This window comes from Macaca thibetana, chromosome 5 (assembly GCF_024542745.1).
Source record: "Macaca thibetana thibetana isolate TM-01 chromosome 5, ASM2454274v1, whole genome shotgun sequence".
Taxonomy (NCBI): domain Eukaryota; kingdom Metazoa; phylum Chordata; class Mammalia; order Primates; family Cercopithecidae; genus Macaca; species Macaca thibetana.
The window spans coordinates 38,385,641-38,408,424 of record NC_065582.1 but is presented as its reverse complement, the minus strand read 5'-3'; the positions used below and the strand labels follow the sequence as shown (position 1 = coordinate 38,408,424).

Here is a 22,784-nt window from a genome sequence, read left to right as displayed (position 1 = left end):
GCATCCGGCAGTGCCCAAAGCCACCATCTCAAGCGTGGTAGTGGAGAAATGGATGCTGCACCTGCTCTCTCATCTTGCGGGGAATCGTGATTTGGGGAAGTTTCACCTTTGTTGTAGAACTACCCACATTAGAGCCTTCACTTCTTGGGAAGGGGTTGGCGGGAGTTGCCAGTGAACGTGTGACACACACACGCACCACATACTCCCCAAATCCACAAACGACTCCAGTAACGCTATAGTTACCCTTAAAAAGCAAAACAGAACAAATCAGCAGGCCCCCTCCCTCCATCCTGGCACTTCATTAACGTCGGCCAAGGCCACATTTCCCCTGTCCACTGCAGGGGGTCTGTCAGGAGAACAACCGGCGAACGTTTGCCTCACTTCACTCAGCTCTCTTGGGACGGTGTCAGCATTTTAGAATTCACACCTCAAGGAAGGAGTCAGCAAAGAAAAGCAGAGCTGGGCCGGGGCGCCGGTGGCCGCCGTCAAACCTTTGGGAAGCGAGGAATCGGAAACGCCCGTGACGTGCGGCGTTGTCCGACTCCTTCCACTCGGCAGAGCCGGAGAGACAAGCCTTTGGCGGGACGGTGAACAACTGTGCTGTGTACGGCGGTGTGCGTGCGCGAGTAAAGGGTGTGTAGCCCCGGCCAAACGCTAGCCCCCAAGGGCGCGAGTGCTCCACTGCGCCCAGCTCAAGTTTCGGTGGAAACTTTCTCTCAGAGGCTCCTCCTCCTTCACCTTGGAAACCGGCGAAGGCCGTGCGGCGCGGCGCTGCCTGAGTCCCCGGCGCACCTGGCGGCGGCGTGGCCCAGCGGCAGGGGCGGGGCCGGCGGCGGCGGGGGCGGGGCCGGGGCTCCCTCCCCAAGGCCTCCCGGCAGGTTGGGCCCCACCCCGGCCCCTGCACCGCCCCGGCCTCCGCCCCCGCCCCTCCCGCGCTCACTAGGGAGAGGCGTTGGGGAGCTCATGACCCACGCGGCTCAGCCAGTGGCTGACGCACCCTCGAAAAGTTGCGCTCCGACCTTCTCACGACCTACATTCTTCCCGGGCACTCTTGAGTTTGAGCTGGGCCCAGAGGACGTGGGCCAAGACTTTCCAGCGGCGGCCGCCCCCGGGGCGAGGAGCCGGCCCCGCTTTCCTCACGGGGTCCAGCGCAGGCGTCCCCGGGACCGCAGCGCAAACTTTCTGGACTGTCTGAGGACACTTGTCCAGCGAGCGCCACTGCTCGGGGAGGAGGAGCCACGGTCGGGGACAGGTAGGTGCTGTGATGGCCGGAGATTTGCGCTTGAGGGATTCTTTTATTTTAGGGGGTTAAAGGAGGAGGGAGACTCGAAATGTCCCTTCTCTGCATCCGCCAGCTGGGCAGGGGGAGCAGGCATTGGGCTGGGGGGAGGCTGGGGACGTTCCAAACGGGGTCGCTGCGTCGGGCCGGGGCGCCAGGGGGAGGAGGTGACTCCCAGGGTTTCGGGCTCCGGGACGGGGCGTTACGCGGTGACTGACCCTCGGATAGAGAGAGCCTGCTTGTTTTGACGAAGGAAGATGTCATCAGGGCCCTCCATCCCATTCATAGGTCCCTGGGTCCTCTGGGAGGTACAGGCAAAGGCAAAGAGATGTGCAGTTCAGGTTTCCCTTGTAAATCACCTTGCTTGCATAGGAGACAGAGGCGGTGCCCCTCTGAGGGTTGCAGCCCTTTCCTGGTGTAAGGACTTACTTGTTGGGTAGCTGTTGCTCAATTTCGTAAATTCTCTGATGAAACTCCTTTCAAGTCGTGGTTGTTATTGATAGTGTGTGTGTGTTTGTGTTTCCTCTGGCTCAACAAAGGTCCCTTGTTAACTCCACTTCTGCTAGGGAATGGGAGGAACTACCTGCTGTCTTATTTCAGGCCTGGTTAGAGCGAGGTGTTGGTGCAGGGGGCGGTAACCTTGTTGGCTTGGGACTTTGGGAATCATATGAGCAGGTCTGGTGAATTAGCCCAGTTCTGTCCCAGCCTCCTGGACCCACCCGTTCACAGCAGATCCAGCTTCCGCTGTTCAGCAGATGCTACAGCCCCAGCCATCCAGGGACAGGGAAACCCTCCTGAAGGGAAAGAGCCAAATATTGAGAAGGTGAGACAGCTCTCAGGAGGAGGAGGAGTAAACAGTGCCTACTAGTTGTTGCTTCCCTATAGATAGGGCTCGCTCCCTTGGCTTCTCTGGAAGGGCTGTGCTATCAGATTCATCTCATTAGGAAGTCAGCTGCTCCCTGCTAATAGCCATAGCAGCCCTGATGAAATTATATAGGTCATTGAAAAATAATTCCTGGTTAATCACCTTTATCCTGTTGATTAATGAGAGGAAAGATTTCCTCTCCTTAATGTACCATGCCTGCTTGTCAGGGTCACCTGCCTGACCTCAAGTTCACTTGTACACCTGGCACTAGGCAGGATGCTGTCCCCGAAGCTGTCCACATGTAGTGAACCACAGCTGAAGTCCACATTTGGAGAACTTCAAAGGTCTTCTTTGGACAGAAATCGAACAGGAGATTTAGTCCACAAATTCACTCTGTAATGCAGCATACTTGTTGGCTTTAGGTAACTTTTCTCATAATTAAAGGTTGATACCTTTTTAGCTTCAGTTAATCCCTTTCCGCAGAGCTCATAGAATTATGTCCTTGCCTGTCTTGAAATAAATTAAGTTTAGAGTCCTATTTATCATTTGTCCTCTAGGACAAGGAACAGGATTAAACTGTGTGGGGTGGCTGGAAAGGGTCAGAGAAACTGGACATCACTGAAGTGGATTCAGAGAGTGATTGAGAGTGGTCTAAAAATTTAGGTCCAACTGCCCAGCTACCTTTTTTCTTGGCTCTCATGTAGAGACTTTATGTAGAACTTTTAATGGAGGACTTGAAGACTAGAAATAAAAGGAGTGTTTTATTTTTACAGAGTCAGAGTAATGCATTGCTGGACAGTTCTGTACTCTGCCTCCCAAGATTGGGTCAAAATACTTTCTTTGCTAAGTTCTTTCTTTAATAGGAACTTGTTAGATAATGAGTGCAAACAAGAAACAGATGTACAAATATGTTGTGTAGAGATATGGAGGTAAAATGAGAAAAAACAAGAATTGCTTCTGAGGAGTGAAATTATATTTCTTTCTTTCTTTCTTTCTTTTTTTTTTTTAAAGTTAGGGTCTCTCTCTGGCCCAGGCTAGAGTTCAGTGGCATGGTCTCGGCTCCCTGCAGCCTCGATATCCTGGGCTCAAGCAATCCTCCCACCGTAGCCTCCTGAGTAGCTGGGACCACAGGTTCATGCCACCACACTCTGTTAACTTTTTGTATTTTTCATACAGACAGGGTTTACCATGTTGCCCAGGCTGCCCTTGAGCTCCTGCACTCAAGCAATCCACCTGCCTTGGTCTCCCAAAGTGCTGGGATTACAGGTGTGAGCCACCACACCTGGCCTCTTGTATTACTTTCATAAAGAAAATTTAATAAGAAACCTCATTTCTCCCTGCAAATATAAAGCAAAATTGCCTTATTTAATCTGTTTAGACACTTGATCTTTATTCTGTGTACATTTGTCTCCTAGGATGATACATAGGCCCATTGAAGATCTGGATCAGATTCTGCCGTTGAAACACAATTTAGATCTACTTCATCCTTATTTTTAGCAACTTCCAACCCTTGATTTTTAGCCCAGGTAGGGCAACAGTGCTCAATAGTGACAAGAAACTCCGGGGACTTCATTTATAGGGATCTCTTAATGAAGACGATTACAGAAGCGAACAGTTCTGTAGTGCTTTATGTTTCACAAAGTGCTTTCATGTACCATGTTTGTGCCTTGTGATTTAACCATTTTGTAGTAGATGCCATTGTATTTAGATTACATGGTAGGAAAGCAGATGAGGCTCAGAGATAATAAGGGACTTTTTTGAGATGGAGTTTCGCTCTTGTTGCCCAGGCTGGAGTGCAATGGCGTGATCTCAGCTCATTGCAACCTCTGCCTCCCAGTTCAAGTGATTCTCCTACCTCAGTCTCCTGAGTAGCTGATATTACAGGTACCCACCACCATGCCCAGCTAATTTTTGTATTTTTTTTAGTAGAGATGGGATTTCACCATGTTGGCCAGGCTGGTCTCGAACTTCTGACTTTCGGTGATCCGCCTGCCTCGGCCTCCCAAAGTGTTGGGGTTACAGGCATGAGCCACTGCGTCTGGCCTCTATCTAGTTTTTACAGTGTTTGAACAGGTTACTGGACTATAGATTCAAAAGTATTTTTATCTAATTCCTTAAATTTCAATTTTGAAAATGTTTCAAATGGTTTTAGAGTCTGCAGAATCTGTACCTTTTTGTTGTTAATTCTGTAATTACTTTTACTTAGAAATAGAGATGTGCGGTTTGCCTGCAACTGTTTAGAAGCTGGCATACTTGCCCAGTTGACTTTGATAAATACTGGAATTTGGGCTCAAGTTTTATTCTCAGAAGACATTACTAAGAAGAGATGCTAAGGGGAGTTTTCCGGTATCTATGTGTTTTGCTTAATTTTGAAGTTCTGAGAGTGAGGATACTATTGCCTTCTAAAAGAGAGGTAGAGACAAATGGTATTTTAGGGCTATTATCGAAAGTTAACACATTTAAGTTTATCGTTTTCTTTATAAATATGATTTTCTCCTACTTCCTTTCCAATTATATCACTAACTTAAATGAGACTTAATTTTCTTATTACATACATATTATTCAAATTCTAAACAATATGGAAATATATAATGTTAAAAGTTAAAGTACACTGTAATCTTATATTCTGGAGAAACTGCTGTAAATAGATATATTTCCCTTCATTTTTTCCTCTATTTAAAAATACATTTTTTATTAACATGGTTGTTTGTAACTACTAGGGTAATCCTATGCAACTTTCAACTTGGTTTTTATTTTTAACTTGATAATATACCTTGAAAATGTTTTTATGACTATACATGCAGATCATTCTCCCTTTTTTTTTTCTTTTTTCTTTTTTTTTTTTTTTTTTTTTTTTTTTTACTGGCTGTATAGTAATGCATTGAATAGGTATAACATAGTTTTTTTGTGTTTTTTTTTTTTGAGATGGAGTCTTGCTCTGTCACCCAGGCTGGAGTGCAGTGGCGCAATGTCAGCTGACTGCAACCTCTGCCTCCCAGGTTCAAGTGATTCTCCTCCCTCAGCCTCCTGAGTAGCTGGGACTACAGGTGTGCATCACCATGCTTGGTATATTTTTAGGAGAGCCAGGGTTTGGCCAGGTTGGTCTCAAACTTCTGACCTCAGGTGATCCACCTGCCTTGGCCTCCCAAAGTTCTGGGATTACAGGCGTGAGCCACCACACCTGGCCCTGTAACATGGTTTATTTAAACAATTTCCCTCTGTTGGGAATTTGGGTTGTTTTCCATTTTTCTATATTAAGAACAGTGCTTCAGAGAACATCCTTGAGAGTGTATCATTGTACGCTTGTGTTTTCTGTAGGAAAGGTTTATGAGTCACTGTTATGAAAATGTTAAATTTCTTTAATTTACACTTCCCCTAGCAGTGTCCCTTCATTTTTAGTTATATGAACACACTCTTTCTTTCTGAATGCACGAGACTGAAGAGAGAAATTATTAATAGATGACCAGCCACTGAAATAAGAGGTCATAACAGCAAAAGGTGCTGAGCTTTTAGGTAGGGTTCACCTAATTTCCTCACATTTCAGGTTCTTTTGATATTAATGTTTTCCCCAAGAGAAGATAGTAATTGGTAACAGCTATAAAAATACTCTGCAGCTGTTGGTTGAGCTGCTAATTAGTTTTTATGGAGCATAGTGTTTTTTTTTTTTTTTTTTTTTTAACATTTTCCTAAGAACATTATTCTAGGACATGCCATTAAGGAGTTCAGAAAATCCACTAGGTTTTGCAGAATGCAGGGTGTATTTTAGCTCTTCTCTTTAAATTGTTAAAGTTTACCTACGTTGAAATATTGGTCATGGGCCCATTTTGGGATCTTTTGACTTGTAGAAAGTGCTAGGAACTGATTTCCCTCTGTGTGTGGAAAATGTGAAATAAGATACTTTGGCTAAATTTCATGATTCAGGCTCATTGAGGTGGGAACATTTCAGGAATTCCTGTGGCAAAGTTTTTACTGACTAAAAGAGTTGATTAATATTTCTATTTAGTCCAAGCTTTTTTTCATAACCATTTCATTAGAGGAGTGTGTCTTATTCCTCAAAATGAGTATCTTCTATTTTGTTTGTGTTCGTGGAACTTTTATTTGGATTCCATTCATTTTGGGTTGATTTTCTTTATAATGTACTAGAATGAGTATAGAAAAATATGTTTGCAAATATAATTTCTATACACACATACACACATACCCCCTATATTTATATATGTATGTATATATTCTACACATTTGTATATTTATGTCTAAGTATATAGTGATATAAGGAATGTTTTAAAAGTATGATCTTCATCAGGTCATTTAATAGAAAACTTTGTACATCCTCAAAATAAGGATGATGTCTCCATATTTATTTTTTAGAAAAAATGTTTCTTGATTTTCTTGGTATAAAAATTTTTCTTAATAAAATAAGAATTTCTTAGGACATGGGAAACTTATAGTTTGTATATATTCATATTTTGATCTTTTCTGTGGGAAAATACGTGTCTAATGTATTATCCTTTTTTTTTTTTTGAAACAGGGTCTCACTCTGTCACCCAGGCTGGAGTGCACTAGTACAGTTTGGGCTCACTGCAGCCTCAACTTCCTAGGCTCCAGCGAATCTCCCACCTCAGCCTCCTGAGTATCTGGGACTACAGGTGCATGCCACCATGCCTGGCTATTTTTTGTATTTTTTTTTTTGTAGAGACAAGGTTTTGGCATGTTGCTCAGGCTGGTTTTAAACTCCCAAGCCCAAGAGATCCCCATATCTTGGCCTCCCAAAGTGCTAGTGTTACCAGCGGAGGGTGTCCAGGTTCTTGGTGCTTTGAATAAAGAATTGGACTAAATGCACAAACAAAGCAAGGAAACAATCAAGCAACAAAAGCAGAGATTTATTGAAAACGAAAGCACACTTCACAGGGTGGAGCAGGCCGGAGCAAGCAGCTCAGGGGCCTGGTTTCAGAATTTTCTGGGGTTTCGGTGCCTTCTAGAGGATTCCCATTGGTTACTTGGTGTACACCCTATGTAAATGAAGTAGGGGCTCACGATCTGTCTGATTGGTTGCAGAAAGCGACCAAGCACCAAGCAGAGGCTAAAGAGAAGTCACAAAGTTACACCCTATGCAAACATCTGATTGGTTGTGGAAAGTGACCAATCAGGGGCTGAAGTTACAAAATTGTATTTCTATGCAAATGAAGACTTGGCTCGTGACGAGCCTCATTGGTTTCCAGAGGGGACCAATCGGAGGTACTTTCAGATTTTTATCTGCCATGCCGAACAAGGAGATGGGGGTTGCAAAGGGAATAGCCTCTGGTCCTTTTGTTACTTGGGTGTGGAAAGTTGGGGTTTTCCTTTTGATTTAGTTCTAGGAAGTCAGCGTGAATCAGCCTTAGGTTCCCTGCCTCCAGACCCTGTTGTTCTGCCTCAGTAGGATTACAGGTATGAACCACCACACCTGACCATGTATTAGTCTTGATTATTGCTTATTTTCTAACACTAAGTCACTATTTGGTAAGTTGAAGTTTTAAATCTTTCTAATTTGTAGATACTACAAAACACTTGTACTTTTGGCTTATTTTAAGCAAGATGTAGTAGTTTAACTGCTTGTATAAAAATCTGCCAGGCCCAATGGCTCATGCCTGTAATCCTGGGCATTTTGGGAGGCAAAGGTAGGAAGATTGCTTGAGGCCAGAAATTTGACACCAGCCTGGGCAACAAGCGAGACAGGTCTTAACAACAACAACAACAAAAAATTAGGCGGCATGGTGTTGCACCCCAGGAGTCCCAGCAACTTGGGAGGCTGAAGCGGGAGGATTGCTTCAGCTCAGGAGTTTGAGGCTGCAGTGACATAGGATGATGTCACTGCATTCCAGCCTCGGTGACAGAGTAGGAACCTGTCTCTAAAAAAAAAAAAAAAAAAAAAACAAGAGAAAACTCTGACAACAGGATATTCGTTGACTTTGATCTGTTTCAGGAAACACCAACTGACTTGATATTTACCTAGTGATTGTATTAAAAACTTAATGGTTAATGTTCATTTCTTATCAGCTTGATTAAGTTTGACCTCTGAATTTTCTCCTTATACTTCTGCACTGTGTTTAGGACCTTGCATGTCCTATTTGAAAAACACACCCTGGAGTTGCTATAGGTAGTAACAACCAGCTTGCAACAGTTGGAGACTTTTTTTTTGTTGTTGTCATTAAAGTAATTCTACCTCTTGATTATGTCTTAGGATTGGTTTCACAGAGAAGTGGTCATTCCTTCACAGTGAATCACAAAATGAGTAGGTTTGACAGGATTTCCTGACTCAGTCTGGCTAATTCAACCTCCTGTTCTGAGTTTCTGTCAACATCGGCATGCCAGGAGCAAACTCTTGACTTGGCCGTCTTGGCTATACAGATAATTCCTAAATCCATACCCTCATTGCTGACCTTTGGATCCTAGGCTTGCTTCTAACCAATTCCTGCTAGATAGGTCTATGTTTAGATCCTGACATCAAAGTAAACTATAGGGAGATGAGAGTAACTCTGCATCTTAATCGCCTACCAGAGCACCTTATACTGAATAGAATCCTATAAATGTTTGTTATTAATGATCTGCCTCTTATTATTATATGGCCAATTATAATATTTTTCATTTTGTTTCTGTTTCCAGTTTTTCTTGCTCTAATCTATTTTCATTCCATAGCCAATTGATTTTTCAAACTATAGCTGTGCTCATGTCACCTATCATGGTCCCTGTTGCCTGCTGGGTAATGACTCAACTCAAGGCATGATGGTTAATTAATTTTATGTATCAACTTGCCTGGGCCACAGGGTGTCCAGGTATTAGTTAAACATTCTGGGTATGTCTGTGAGAGGATTTCTGAATGAGATTAGCATTAGGATTGGTAGACTCAGTAAAGCAGACTGCCGTCCCCAATGTGGATGGACCTTATTCAGTCTATTGAAGGCTTCAATAGTACAAAAAGACTGAGTAAGGGAGAATTTTCTCTCCTGTCTCTCTCTCTCTGTTTGACTGTTTTCAACCTGGGACATCAGTCTCCTTCTGCCTTCAGATTCAGACTCAAACTATAACTTATGTTATTGTCTCTCCTGGGTCTCCAGCTTGCTGGCTGCAGATCTTGAGACTTCTTGGTCTCTATAAGTGCATAAACCACTTCCTTATAATAAGTCTCTTTATAACACACACATACATCTCCTACTGGTTCTGTTTCTCTGGAGAACCCTTGACTGATTCTCAGGGCATTTATGATCTGGTGCTCTGTGCAGATCCTTTGCTTTGACTGCCATGCTGGTCTGTTCCTCATTCTTGAACATACCCTACCTCTTCCTTTTCCCCCATCTTTGTTGAGACCATTCCTTCCTCTTTCCAGTTATTTTAGTGATGTACATTCTTCCAAGCCTAGTTCAGAGCTGTGACCTCCATTAAATCATTCTTGGCGGTCTTTTCCTGTATCAGTTTCCTGGCACCTGAATCTCCATACTGAAATTTTACGAATTTAGTCATTTGCTGCCATCCAGTGTTATCCTTTATACATTTGTCATTCTTCCCAATTAGATCCTAAACTCCTTTAGGACTGGAACCTAACTCTGTATTTCCACATCCCTCCACTGTTCATGGTGTTGCCTTTCTTTCACTTAGTAGGCTGCCAGTGAGTGGTTACTAATATTTTAAAGCACTAAGATCAACCTAGGGAAGGAAAGGCAGATGAGGGGCTTGCATGCCTGCAGTGCCCCATCTTGAGCCCATGGCAGAAACGTCTAATTAATTCCCCACAGGACCCAGAGCTCTCTCAATGCAGTGCTCCAGTGAGGCCTTGCCAGTTGTTTGAGGTTGTTACTAGAAATGAAACTTTTATATCATCCTTGATCTAGAGACAACTTTTCTAAGAAAAAAATTGAGTCGTATTTAAAGTCCTTTTGAATTTGTCCTTTCCTGAGGGACTGATTTGCAACGATTTTTGCTGTCATCTGTTTTGCTTTGTCCCTTGTAGTTCCCTTTGTTCTGCCTCTGGCTAAGTCATTTTATATCTTTTTATATATTCTGTATAGCACATTTGGGTCAATAATTTTGAACAATGGTGAAGGAGATCAATATGGAAAATGAGATGTGTGTTCCTAAGAAATTTGGATTTGTCAAGTTTTACACAAATTTCATATAAGCACAATGTGATTCTTCTTATTTTTCCTGCAATTGAATGTAATTTTTGAGGGACACCATTTGAAATCTGACCTCATTCTCCTCTTTGGCTAGTCTTCTAAGCTCAAAGGATTGCAAACCCTCTGTAGTTTTCATCCCCCTTACTCTGCTCTCCTGCACTTGTCTTTTAACATATTTTAGTTTAGTTATGTCTTTTTAAAATTAAAAAAATTTTTTTCAATGGTTCCCTGGTTGGTTAGTGTCTTTTGTTTATTAACTCGTTCCCCACACAAGAATGTAAAGCTTTGTGATATTTGATAGTCTTGGCTATATATCCCAATACATAGACCAGTGCATGACATTCAATAAATATTTGCTGAATTGAGTTGGGGTTTGCTAACCTGGAACCTTTTCCTCCCCTGAATCTCTTTGCTAATTGAGGCTTCCTGTTGCATCCTCTGGGACCTCTCTTACTTTTTTTCTTATTGTTGCTGAAGACCCCTCTATCTAGACCTAGCTAGTTCCTTCAACCCATACAGCTATCTCCTTCCTAGGTCTGTGCCTTTGTAATAGCCACCAATAACAGAAGTGGCAGTTTCCTTGGCAGTTCATGGTTTGCAAAGCACTTTCACATATATGATCTCATCTGAGGTATTCTTGAATCTTGACAGTGATGGTACACTTTAGGGCTTGCCTTTTACCAAAGTATGCAAGTTAGCAAAATCTTGTTCTACTAGGGGATGCAACCATTTTTAACAGTGTTCCAGGCCTATTTTTTTCCTTGGCTGCACTGTTGTCAAATTATGTATGAGGGGTATGCTGCTTTGACAAAGTCTTCTGGCCCACTAGGAACATTCATTATATTCCTCAAAGAGTGCCTGTATGGTAATAAGATCCTCAACTAAGGTGACAAAAATGGGAAAGGAAAAAAAAAAAGAAGCAGATGACCATTAACAAATACTTATGAGACATTAAAATATATGTATATATAGAGAGAGATAGAGTCTTGCTCCGTCGTCCAGGCTGGGGTGCAGTGGTGCAATCTCAGCCCACTACAGCCTCCGTCTCCTGGGTTCACAGGATTCTTGTGCCTCAGCCTCCTGAGTGGCTGGGACTACAGGCACAAGCCACCATGCCCAGCTAATTTTAATATTTCTTTTTAGTAGAGACGGGGTTTTGCCATGTTGGCCAGGCTGGTCTCAAACTCCTGGCCTCAAGTGATTCGCCTGCCTCAGCCTCCCAAAGTGTTGGGATTACAGGCGTGAGCCACTGCGCCTGGCCTGAGACACTTTTCAATGGAGGTACTTCACTAGATCCTGAAAAACCTGTTGCCCTAAAGTTAATTTGATAGCAGAAGCTCCATGTAGACCTGCCCAGCTGGAATTGGAGATACAAGCATGGAATTGAGAAGGCTGATCTGAATGATGCTAATCGTGTAGAGATCAGAGCTGGTGGCTTTTAGGTTCTCTGCCAGTGAATCGCCATCACTGTCTTTCTAGCCCCTCTCTTTCTAAGCTATTAATATGAAGAGGGAATCATTTTCTTCCTAAAGGCCTTCTGTTCTTGCCTTCTAGCCATGGGAGTGATCAATAACTATTAGTGTCTAATGATGACACAAGAATATTCCTCTGAGCAATTGGAGAGCTGTAGGCGTGTCACCCATTGACAGGTGTTCACAAATCTCTTTTTGCTGTTTTGAAATATCACTGCCAGGGGAGTTGTATACAACTTGTTCTGACAGAGTGGTCTTAAATATTCATTCCTTTTACCCATTGCTTGAAGAGAAATGCCAGCATTTAGTCTTCAGGCTGCCAGTAGTAATTTTGGAGAAATTGTATTATAACTTTGTCAAGATACTGATTTTTGTATAGCTCATTTATTTATATATTAATATATTAATTTTACCATTTTTAATTATGGAAGAACACACACTTTGAGGTTAGTGGAAATTTAGGGGTTACATGGAAGTCTTTGATCAATTATGCTCTCAAGTTAAATTAGCAAGTGTTTAACATTGTGTGAGGCTATATGTGCCTACTGGAAAGAGAATGCAATTTGGGTGCAAATATGTTTCAAATTTCTGACCACCAATTGGTAAATATGTGACCTTGCACAAATTACTTTTCTTTGATGAACCTTAGCTTCCTCATCTATAAATAGAGATAATAATACCCATACAGGAAATTTCTATGAGGGTTAAATAAGATAACACATGCAAAATACTTAACATGGAAGTATTAATCAGTACATGGTAATTGCTACCTATGCACTGAGGCTGTATTAGCACTTTCTAGGGATTGTAGTGGAGGTTCAAAAGGTGTGCAACATGTGTGTCTGCAAAGCCATAGAAGACAGTGACAAATGTGTACCTGACACACAGAAAATCAGGACAGTATATAATAAAGTGTTAATTGTACAGAAAGGAAGTTCAAGAAACTGAAAAGGTAGAAGTCACTGTGGTCAAAGTCTTCAAGAACCATTATGGGAGTTGTATTACAATTCCTTTGGTCACACATTGTATAAATCTAAACTGTATAAAAGGAGGATTTATTGGCTTACATGGCTAAAGTGTGGGAGAAGTGAGGTAGTTCTCAGGGAAGCCAGAACTGGGAACTCCACACCACCTACACTTTCTGTCTTATATCTCTGTGCCTCTTTTTTTGTGTCAGTTTTCTCCACGTCTTGAGGTATGGCTGCAGCAAGGCAGAGATCACCCAGAAAGAATGTCTGACCTTCTTCCCTTCATTTAAATTCCCAAAATCCCAGGAATGGTTCTGGTTGGCCTAGCTTGTGAGATGTCCCCATTGTTTTGGCCAGGGACACAGATTACCAGGTAACTGGCAGCCCCATCTAGAGTTACATAGTTGGGCTGGAGAAGAGGAACATTTTCTTTTGAAAAGGATTCTACCATTCTTAGAGAAAAGGAGGGGTGCTGGATGGCAAGAGCAGGAGGTGTTGTTTACTCCTGAGGGGGGAAGCAGGAGGGCTTGAGCTGGCTGTAGGGAGAAAGGCAGGACCTTTGAGCACTGAACCAAAGGCGTGGAATCTAGAAGAGAAGATGGTTTGTGTTAGTGAAATAGCATAAAGTAGACTCAGAGTGTATGCTTTGAAGTAGTTGGTTTAGGAGTTTGGACCCATCTGATAGGGCATAAACCCTAAGGACTAACATCAGATCGATATAGTCATATCGGATCTTTTAAAAATAGGTTTCATATTGTATGCCAAGTATTTAAATTGGTAACTTGAGAACTAACTTGAGTGCAGTTGAGAAGTTATACTCATTGATTGTAGACGAGGTGATCTTTGTAGTCAAGAGGCAGATACCCATCCTGGTACTATCTTAAAAACTAGATGCTATCAAGCATTTGTCTTATCTTTCCTGTAACAAACAAACAAACAAACACACACCAAAAAATCTTGTATTTCAGAATAACCAAATTGATGATTTGGATAAAATCTTGCTTTTAGAAGAATTCCAGTTAATAAACGCAAAATGAATGCTACAAATAAAATACTACAATTTTGTTACCTCCAATGAAATAATAGATTCAGGGAATGGTCATCAGTAGCTGCTAAAACTATTAAGTCAAAGGTTGATGGGGAACTTTATAGCTCATGGATTGGGCTAATAACCCCTGAACCTACTGGTCAATCCTATCATTACAAAAGAGAAAGAGGTAGATGTTACATGCCTCTTAATTGGATGCAATAGGTTCTGTATAGGAAATACACAGAACCATCTGTGAGGTTTCTTGCCAGAAAGCTGAACATGATTCTGATCAAGACTTTAGATCTCACTACTCGTTTATAAGAAGCACAGGAAAAGGAGGGCTATGTCAAACCATACCATAAAGATGTAATCAGCCAAATTCAGAGTGTAGAAATTTCTACAGGACAAATTACTCAGTTTTTTCAATAAATAAATGACAAGAAGAAGAGGGAAGGGGAGCTATAAACACCTCATGTTCTCACTCATAGGTGGGAACTGAACAATGAGATCACTTGGACTCGGGAAGGGGAACATCACACACCGGGGCCTATCATGGGCGGGGGGGAGGGATTGCATTGGGAGTTGTACCTGATGTAAATGACAGTTGATGGGTGCTGACGACTTGATGGGTGCAGCACACCAACATGGCACAAGTATACATATGTAACAAACCTGCACGTTATGCACATGTATCCTAGAACTTAAAGTATAAAAAAAAAAAAAAGAGACATATTAACCATGTTCGGATCTTGATGTAGATAAATGAACCCTAAAGTTATATATTATAAATATACAATCATGAATAATATGAGAAATTTAAACTCTGGATGGTAGATAAATTAAGGGACTATTTTTTGTTAAGGAAATAATAATGGTATTATTTTAAAATGAGTTCTTATTTCTTAAAGATTCATATAGATTTTTTTTCAGATTATATGATACTGTATTAGTTTCTTACGCCTGCTATAACAAATCACACAAATTATGTGGATTAGAAAAAGAGTAATTTATTCTGTCATAGTTTTGGAGGCCAGAAGTCTAAAATCAAGGTATAGGCAGACCCCATTTCCTCCAAAGACTCTAGGGGAGAATCCTTGCCTTTTCCATCTTCTGGTGGTTGTCCTTGGCTTGTGGCTGCATCTCTCTGCTCTGTCTTTGCATCATTCTCCTCTACATGTGTCTCTGTCTAATTTCTTTCTGCCTTGCTCTTACAAGGATACATGTGTGCTCACTTCAGCAGCAATATACTAAAATCGGAAGGACATGTTATTGCATTTAGGCCTGCCTGGATAATCCAAGATAAACTCCTCCCCAGAATCCTTAGTTTAGTCACATCTTTTGCCATACAAGGTAATAGTCACAGGTTCTGGGGATTAGGAAGTGACTATCTCTTTGGGAGGTCATTTTTTTTTTTCTGCCTGTCTTCAATATGATACATGAGATTTGCTTTTAAAAAAACAAGCAGGGGCAAAGAGAGGAAATGAAAGATTATAGCTGGCTGAATCAAAATTGGCAATCCATTCATTGTTAACTCTGAGCTGGGTCATGGCAGTTCATTGTATGAGTCTCTCTACTTTGTATATGTTTGAAATTTTCCATAACAAAAAAACAAACAAAAAAAGTAAACTCTCACACCAAGATTCTTTAGTAATTATTTCCTCTCAGAACCTAGCAAATACCATATTAACATTGATAAATACAACGCTTAATTTTTTTTCTGTTCCTAAAAATTAGGTATGATACTTTGGATATCCTGGCTAATCCTTCCATTTCTTACCAACATTTCAGACATACTTCTTTGTGCTTCTCACAAAAAGTAAAGGGTGAATGAAAATCTCTTCACTTGAAATTCAGAAATTATAAAATGACCCGAGGCTAAAACAGGATAATCAGTTTTTCTTCTTACTGAACTATTGGTCAATGAATGAAGTGGCGTGGTTGTATTTGAAGACTCACTGGCAAAGTAACTTATCATGATATCTTGCCAGGCAGATGAAATCAATTTTTATTATAGGGAGGGCCTCATCTTTCAGCTGTTTTAATGTGATCATAAAATGTCCAAGTGAGCTGCAACTTGGCATACAGAGAGCACTTCCTGGCATAGGTTGGTGGTAATATATTCCTGTGAATTTTCTTTAGGTAGCCTTACGGTGTTATAAGGCTTAAGATTTTAATTCCTAAACTAAATTATTGTATTTTTCTTTAAAAACCAAAAATAATGAGAGTTTTTGGATTTTCCCCTCCTCACCCCTGTGCTGGAAAGGTTTCAAGGTACATTTAAAATATAATCACAGAAAGCAGAGCACAGCATTTTTTAAAGAGCTATTGTGGTATATCAGAAATGTAATATTTCTTAAAACACATATGCCCCAATTCATGCTTCAGCATGTGTGTTATAAATGATGGTGACTATTAAGATCCTGTTATAGGCTATTCAAGTTACTTCACATAAACTTTAGTACCTTAATGATTTTTTTTTAAGGAAAGAGAACAAAATTCATATGCAGGATCTCTGTTTAAATAATGCTTAGGTTGTGACTTAGATCACCAAAAGCAACATGTTTAAAAGTGCACTTACCTAGCATTTAGAAGTCAGTTTAATGACTTATTATGGTTTTATATTTTTTCATCAGTGATTTTTTTATATTGAATTTGTTTCTTTCCAAATGAAAAGCTTCATTTTGTAGGAGTGGTATAAACTGTAGTTGCGACAGCTTAAAATTAGACTGTCTTTTTTTAGCTCATGGAATTAGAATTTAGATGGTACATTTGTTGTTGATATATGAGACTAGTAAAATCCAGCTCCTTCTTTATGTTTGCACTGAGCTGTGGTACAGATTGTTCTCTATAAGTCCGACACAAAAACATGTGGGCAAGTCAGTATAAAATTAAACTTTTTGTGGTATATGTGTTCATACAGTCTGTAAGGCTGACTACATTTTGTACTTTAAAATTTTAATTTTAATTTGATTTTTTTTGCCCTCTCAACCCCATTTTCCTAATTCTGAGAAGGACCAGGAAGAGAACATTTTGAACTTATTACATTGCCATGACATTGTAATGAAGACTTATGGGTAAACTATGTTTTCTGGAGGACGTGAACTAGAGATAGCATATCATGGTAATACAGATATAAAATGACTTTTCCATGTGAGTAAAATCACTGGCGAAGGAATAGATCTAAATCATTGTAGGCCTCTTGGGCATTCTAGTTGCTACTAAATGGTTTATTATGAAACTCGATGGTGATTATTAAATTTCTGAACCATGCCATCCTTTTAGAGTTATAAAATCACCCAATTTATGTACCCTATAATAAAGGAGAAATGATGTATGGAAATAATCAAGATAGTGGTTTGTATTTCATTTGATATAGTATCATGATAATCTGTTTTGCATTTTATAGTATATGCTTTTGTGCAAAGAAGTAATGTTTATTCAGGAACACACATTTTTACATGAAATGAGATACGTCTTGAGTTTAATTTTTCTCTTTGCTGCTTTTTCTTCTTTATCTAAAATATGCTATACAAATACCATAAATATGATGCAGAAGGCTGATTGGAAAAGAACCCTAACATTTGTATGATGGTTTTCAGTTTGCAAATAATTAACGAACTCTTTGGCAAAAACAAAGCATTAGCTCTAAGTAAATAATGAAACTGATTTTATATCCTTAATATTGCTCAAATTCATTAATTTCCCTCCATCTTTACTAATACTACCTTCTCTTCTGTGTTATTACATTTGTCTCTTAACTGGTCTTCCTGCTTCTCCCCAGGCCACTCCCTTCTACCTCACCCTTAGTAATATTTAAACAATATAGATTTCATCATGTCATTCTCCCTCCACCACCCTCCTTCCCATTTTAAAATCCTTTTGGGGCTTTTGTTTTTTAATCACTCTAAGGGTAAATAAAGATCCTTAATATGTGCAAGGCTCCCCAACTATCTTTCCAGCCTCATCTCATGATACTCTCTCACTAACTCTCAGTACTTGAGGACCGCTGTCATTCTTTCAGTTCTTTTTTTTTTTTTTGATAACGGAGTCTCGCTCCATCGCCCAGGCTGGAGTGCAGTGGGGCAATCTCGGCTCACAGCAAGCTCCGCCTCCTGGGTTCACACCATTCTCCTGCCTCAGCCTCCTGAGTAGCTGGGACTACAGGCGCCCGCCACCGCGCCCGGCTAATTTTTTGTATTTTTTAATAGAGACGGGTTTTCACCGTGGTCTCGATCTCCTGACCTTGTGATCCGCCCGCCTCGGCCTCCCAAAGTGCTGGGATTACAGGCGTGAGCCACCGCGCCCGGCTCTTTCAGTTCTTTTAATGCATTGTTCTCTTTTAAAAAGCCACAGAGCCTTTGCACACACTGTTTACCGTATTTGGAACACCATTCCTCGCCCTCCCACACCATCTTGATACATCTCTACCTCAGCCACCTTGGCTTAGTTAACTCCTATTTATCTTTAGCTCAGGCTCCATTTCCTTAGGGAAATCTTTACCCTAGTTGGGTCTCACTATTATAGGCATTTACATCACTATGTATCTTTTTTTTTCCATTGGACTTACTGGTTATAATTCATATGCTTACATAAATTGTTTTCCCACCTGGCTGTACACTTCATGAGGGCAGGCAGTTCGCCTGTTTTTGCTCACCATTGTATCCCCAATACTTAGCTCAGTACCTAGTACAGATTAGGTACACCATAAGTATTTGTTGAATGAATGAATAACATGAAAGAATGGAATTAGATATGGCCATCATCTAGTTAATTAAGCACATACCCAGTACCAAAACCAAAGACATTGTAGAAAGTGAAACGTGCCCTTCAAAGAAATCATCTAGAGAGGTTACCTCCTTATTTCATAGCTGCTGTTGTTAGAAAGGAATTTTAGAGCAACTCTAAAGAATTGTCTTTAGAAGTAGTTTACAAGCCACATAAAGGATGAAAGCACTTATCCTTTTGATTAAAAATAGTATCCAGGGTGACTCATGCCGGTAATCCCGACACTTTGGGAGGCCAAGGTGGGTGGATCACTTGGGGCCAGGAGTTCGAGAGCACCCTGGCCAACATGGTGAAACCGTGTCTCTACTAAAAATACAAAAATTAGCCGGATGTAGTGGCATGTGGCTGTGGTCCCAGCTATTCAGGAGTCTGAGGCGAGAGAATTGCTTGAACACAGGAGGCGGAGGTTGCAGTGAGCTGAGATTGCACCACTGCACTCCAGCCCGGGTGACAGAGTGAGACTCCCTCTCAAAAAAAAATCCAGCTTGATGATTCTTTTCATTTTCTAAATGTACTTTTCAACTTACAGATATCAAATTCCACTTTCAAATAACCAAATTTGCCACAGTTGAAAATTTCAAAGGAATGTTATATGCATGAAGGCAGTCCTAAAAGAGTTGTTCCTAAAATGTTTTGAGCATTGGCGGGCATTTTTGTAATAAGTGTGTTGTCTTTGAATAGGCTAATGCTCCTTTGGATGTGTGGGTTTTGCTGTTCCTGTTAAAATCTTTCACAAAGCCTCTCTTCATGAAGTAAGGATGTTTCAATTTTGCTTCTGGTTATGAGGTGGAGGGATGTGTTTCAGCTTTTTAAGTCATTCGCTTCATCTTTGTGCTTTTCGTCCTCCATGGTCAAAATAAATCTTGCAGAATTTGCTTTTTACTAGAAAGGAATGTAATAGGGAGTTGAGTTAACACTTACAAAGTGCCTTACATTGCCAGGTGTTGAGTTCTATGCTTAAGAACAGTCCCTGTTAGTGTGAAAGATCACAGAACTGGGACCACATTCTTTCGTTGAAAAGCATCAGGGATTCTTGCCAGATTCTACTATTCAAGATTATTTATTCAGTATTTTCATTGACTTAGCTGCCAGCACTTATCCTTTTTTGTACTAGGTACTGCCCTTTTACTTTCTGATTTTGGAAGAAATTTACTGTGTGTTATACCTTTCTCCAGTAGCTTAAATTGGCATTGATTTTAAGCAGGAGTAATTGAGTCCAAAATAACACATACATGTCTTTGCCTTTAATCTGTGTGAACACTTTTGGATATATTGAACTGATAACAGCAGCTATTGAAGATTACCTTCCAGCAGTATATTTGTTACAGCTCCATTCAGCTTACCACCAAGACTATACTTTTCACTTGCTTACCTTTGGGAAAATGCACTCAAATCAACATGATATAGATGCTTTCAGAATAGTAGATGGCTCTGTAAGCCTAACATTTTGGTAGGAAGCCTTAGTTACATGGGTAGTAACAAAAGTTCTATTGACCTTTTATTCTAGTATTCTTGTTTGCACCTGAGCAACAGAGGTTTAGCTTTCATTTGCTTTTTGTTTCATTGACTACTTGCCAATAAAAGCTTACATTTTCATACTGCTTCAGTGCAGACTGTATTTACTTATGCAAATACATTTTTTTGTGCCTAGCAATAATAACAAGATTTGTGAGAGAATGATCTTTTGAATTTGATCTTTTAAAGACTGCTTCTAGGATAAATATCTTCTTTAACAGGCCACTGCTTTTTTGGTAAATAAGCCTGGTGGAAAGGCCTTTCAGTGTTTGTGCAGGAGGCTCACTATATTCTCCACCCATCTGTGTGAATCTCAGTCAATCCTGACTGTGTTTGAGTCACAAGCTCTAACCTGAATTGGTGACATTAATCCTTGTGAGCCCTGGCCAACCACTCCCTACCTCCAAATGCAGTTGTCCCCCAGAGGGATTTGAATGATGTCAAATGCGTTTTGACTGAGATGATGCGCTTACATTTGCATTAAGCCCTTCATTATTTTTTATTTTTATTGTTTTTTAAATCATTCCTAAGCTGGAGTCATGTTATTTTGTAATATATTTAATAGGTACAGTTCATGTTCTTATCACTTACCAGATTGTCATGCCATTTCCTGTGTCGAGTGTTAAGAGAAAGAGAATTACTTTTCTGTGTGAGATAGTGCGACTTTGGGACATTATTTTGCTGTGGCTTCAGGAAGTCTTAGGCATGAGGGCAATAATGTTCTAAAGTCACTTGTGTTCACTGGATGAACACTGCAATGCTGTAAGGTCATGAAAAGTTAACGAGAATTAATACTTTCTGAGCATAGTCCCCTACTATTTTAAATAATGACCCATTCAAGTCCGAGCAAAATATATTTAAATATTCTGACATGATTTGAACAATTTAAAACTGGTTAAAGAAAGGGTAATAAAGGATTTAGGATGGATCATTTAGCTGTGAAGGAAATTGGCTGCTTTGTATGACAGGTTTACTAATCTTTTAAGGAGGGAGCTGAAGTGAAGAGAGATTAAATAGTTGCCTAGAGTCATGTGGGTAATCAGTGACAGAGCTGGGTTCTGAATCCAGATCTCTAAAGCAAAGCTGGTGACCTTATCTATTGTGTAGTACAGCGTTTCCTCTGGGAGAGAGGCATTATGTGTCATAAGAAATAATGCAAACTTCTCTTTATTGAAAATTGAAACAAATTCAGATTTAGAAGATAAGTTAGTAAATTACTTGAGCCTTTATTGAACTAGCAATCCAATTTAATAGAAATTTATCAAGGGCCTAGTATGTGTAAAGCATTATGTTAGGTGCCAGAGAGGTTATCAAGATCACCAATTCTCAGAGCTTTTAAAATATGTGTGAAAATAACTTTCATATAATACAAGATTCATTCATCGAGCAAATATTTACTTGGCACCTATGTTGTGCCAGGACTTGGGTAGACAATGAGAATCATTCATCTAGTCATGAATTAATAAATTCATCCTGAACTTTTGATGATCTGCTGTGTGCCAGGCACTGTTATAGGTGCTGGGAATATAGTTGAGGACAAAGCAAGCAAGGTTCCTATTCTCATTGGGTGAGTGAGGAAGAGACAGACAATAAATATGTAAGCAGGAAAAGACCTGCTCTGCAGAGAATTAAAGTCAGGTGGTCTGCAGAGAGTGACTGAGTGGCTATATGAGATTGCAAAAATTAATTAAGACCTGGTCTTTACTCTGGAGGAGATGGACTTGTAACTTTAGTGTGATTTCATTTCTGCAGTGATCAATGTATGAATAAAGTGTGCTGGGTAAATCCAACTGTGGAGAGCCTTGCATATCCTCATGAGGAAACTGAGAGATGACTAGGCACTCTGCTGACAGCATCAGAGGTGTGTTTTGGGTAGTAAGGTTGAAGCAGTCAGAAGTCTAGGCTGGACAGGAGAGAGATTGATAAGATGTGATGATTACTGTCTGGAATTACAGCCCTAGTCAAGTGCAGGGGGAGGGAGAGAGGAGGAAGTGCTTACTTTTTGCTGAGAGAACTAGAAAGGGCTTCCTGGGTGAGGTACCATTTAAACCTGGTCTTTTAGCATGCAGAGATGAAGGGAAGGGTATTGTATGGTTGTATTACTCATGAGCAAAAGTGGAAAGATACAGCCTATTTTGGGAGTAGTTAGACTTATTGGCAAGTTCAAGCGTGTGTATGAGGGAGAAAGCCATTTTGGTTAGGCCTGAAATTCCAGGTTGCTTCAGGTGAGCAGAGGGAATGCGTTGAAGTTTTTTGACTAAACCGATACAGTCACAGCCTTAGGAATATTATTCTTACAGCAGTGTATAAGGTAAGTTGGAATGGGGAGAGAGGTGGCTGAGAGAGAATCGAGGAGGCTATTGTGAAGGCCTGTGGGTAATGGAGGTCTGATCTAGGATGGTGACCCTGGGGCTAGAGAAAATGGGATGGGTCCCGGTGGAGGTAGGAATAGTTAGGCAGGCAGTCTACTGATTGGATGTGGGAAGTTAGGGAGAAGAAAGGGAAGAATGTGACTCAAAGAATGTAAGCCCAGATGACTGGGAAGATGGGATTTCTGTGACAAAGTTGGGATGGCAGAAGTAAGTCTGTTTAGGAGGACAGATTAGTTTGAATCTTGAGGAGTTAATGGCGCTGGTGAGACACTGAAGTATGAGTGTCAGATAAGTAAATGAAAATGGGATTTTAGCTCTGAGTTAGAAGAGGTGTTAACTAAGGGCATG

General features: G+C 40.6%; 1 protein-coding gene across 1 annotated transcript in view; it reads left to right on the top strand.

The window, feature by feature from the left end:
- Positions 1-1,130: 1,130 nt before the first annotated feature.
- Positions 1,131-22,784, top strand: part of FHIP1A (FHF complex subunit HOOK interacting protein 1A) — a 263,721-nt gene continuing 242,067 nt past the window's right edge. The window contains exon 1 of the mRNA XM_050791560.1: positions 1,131-1,252. The gene's annotated coding sequence lies outside the window, so the exon portion shown is untranslated. The remainder of the gene's footprint in view (positions 1,253-22,784) is intronic.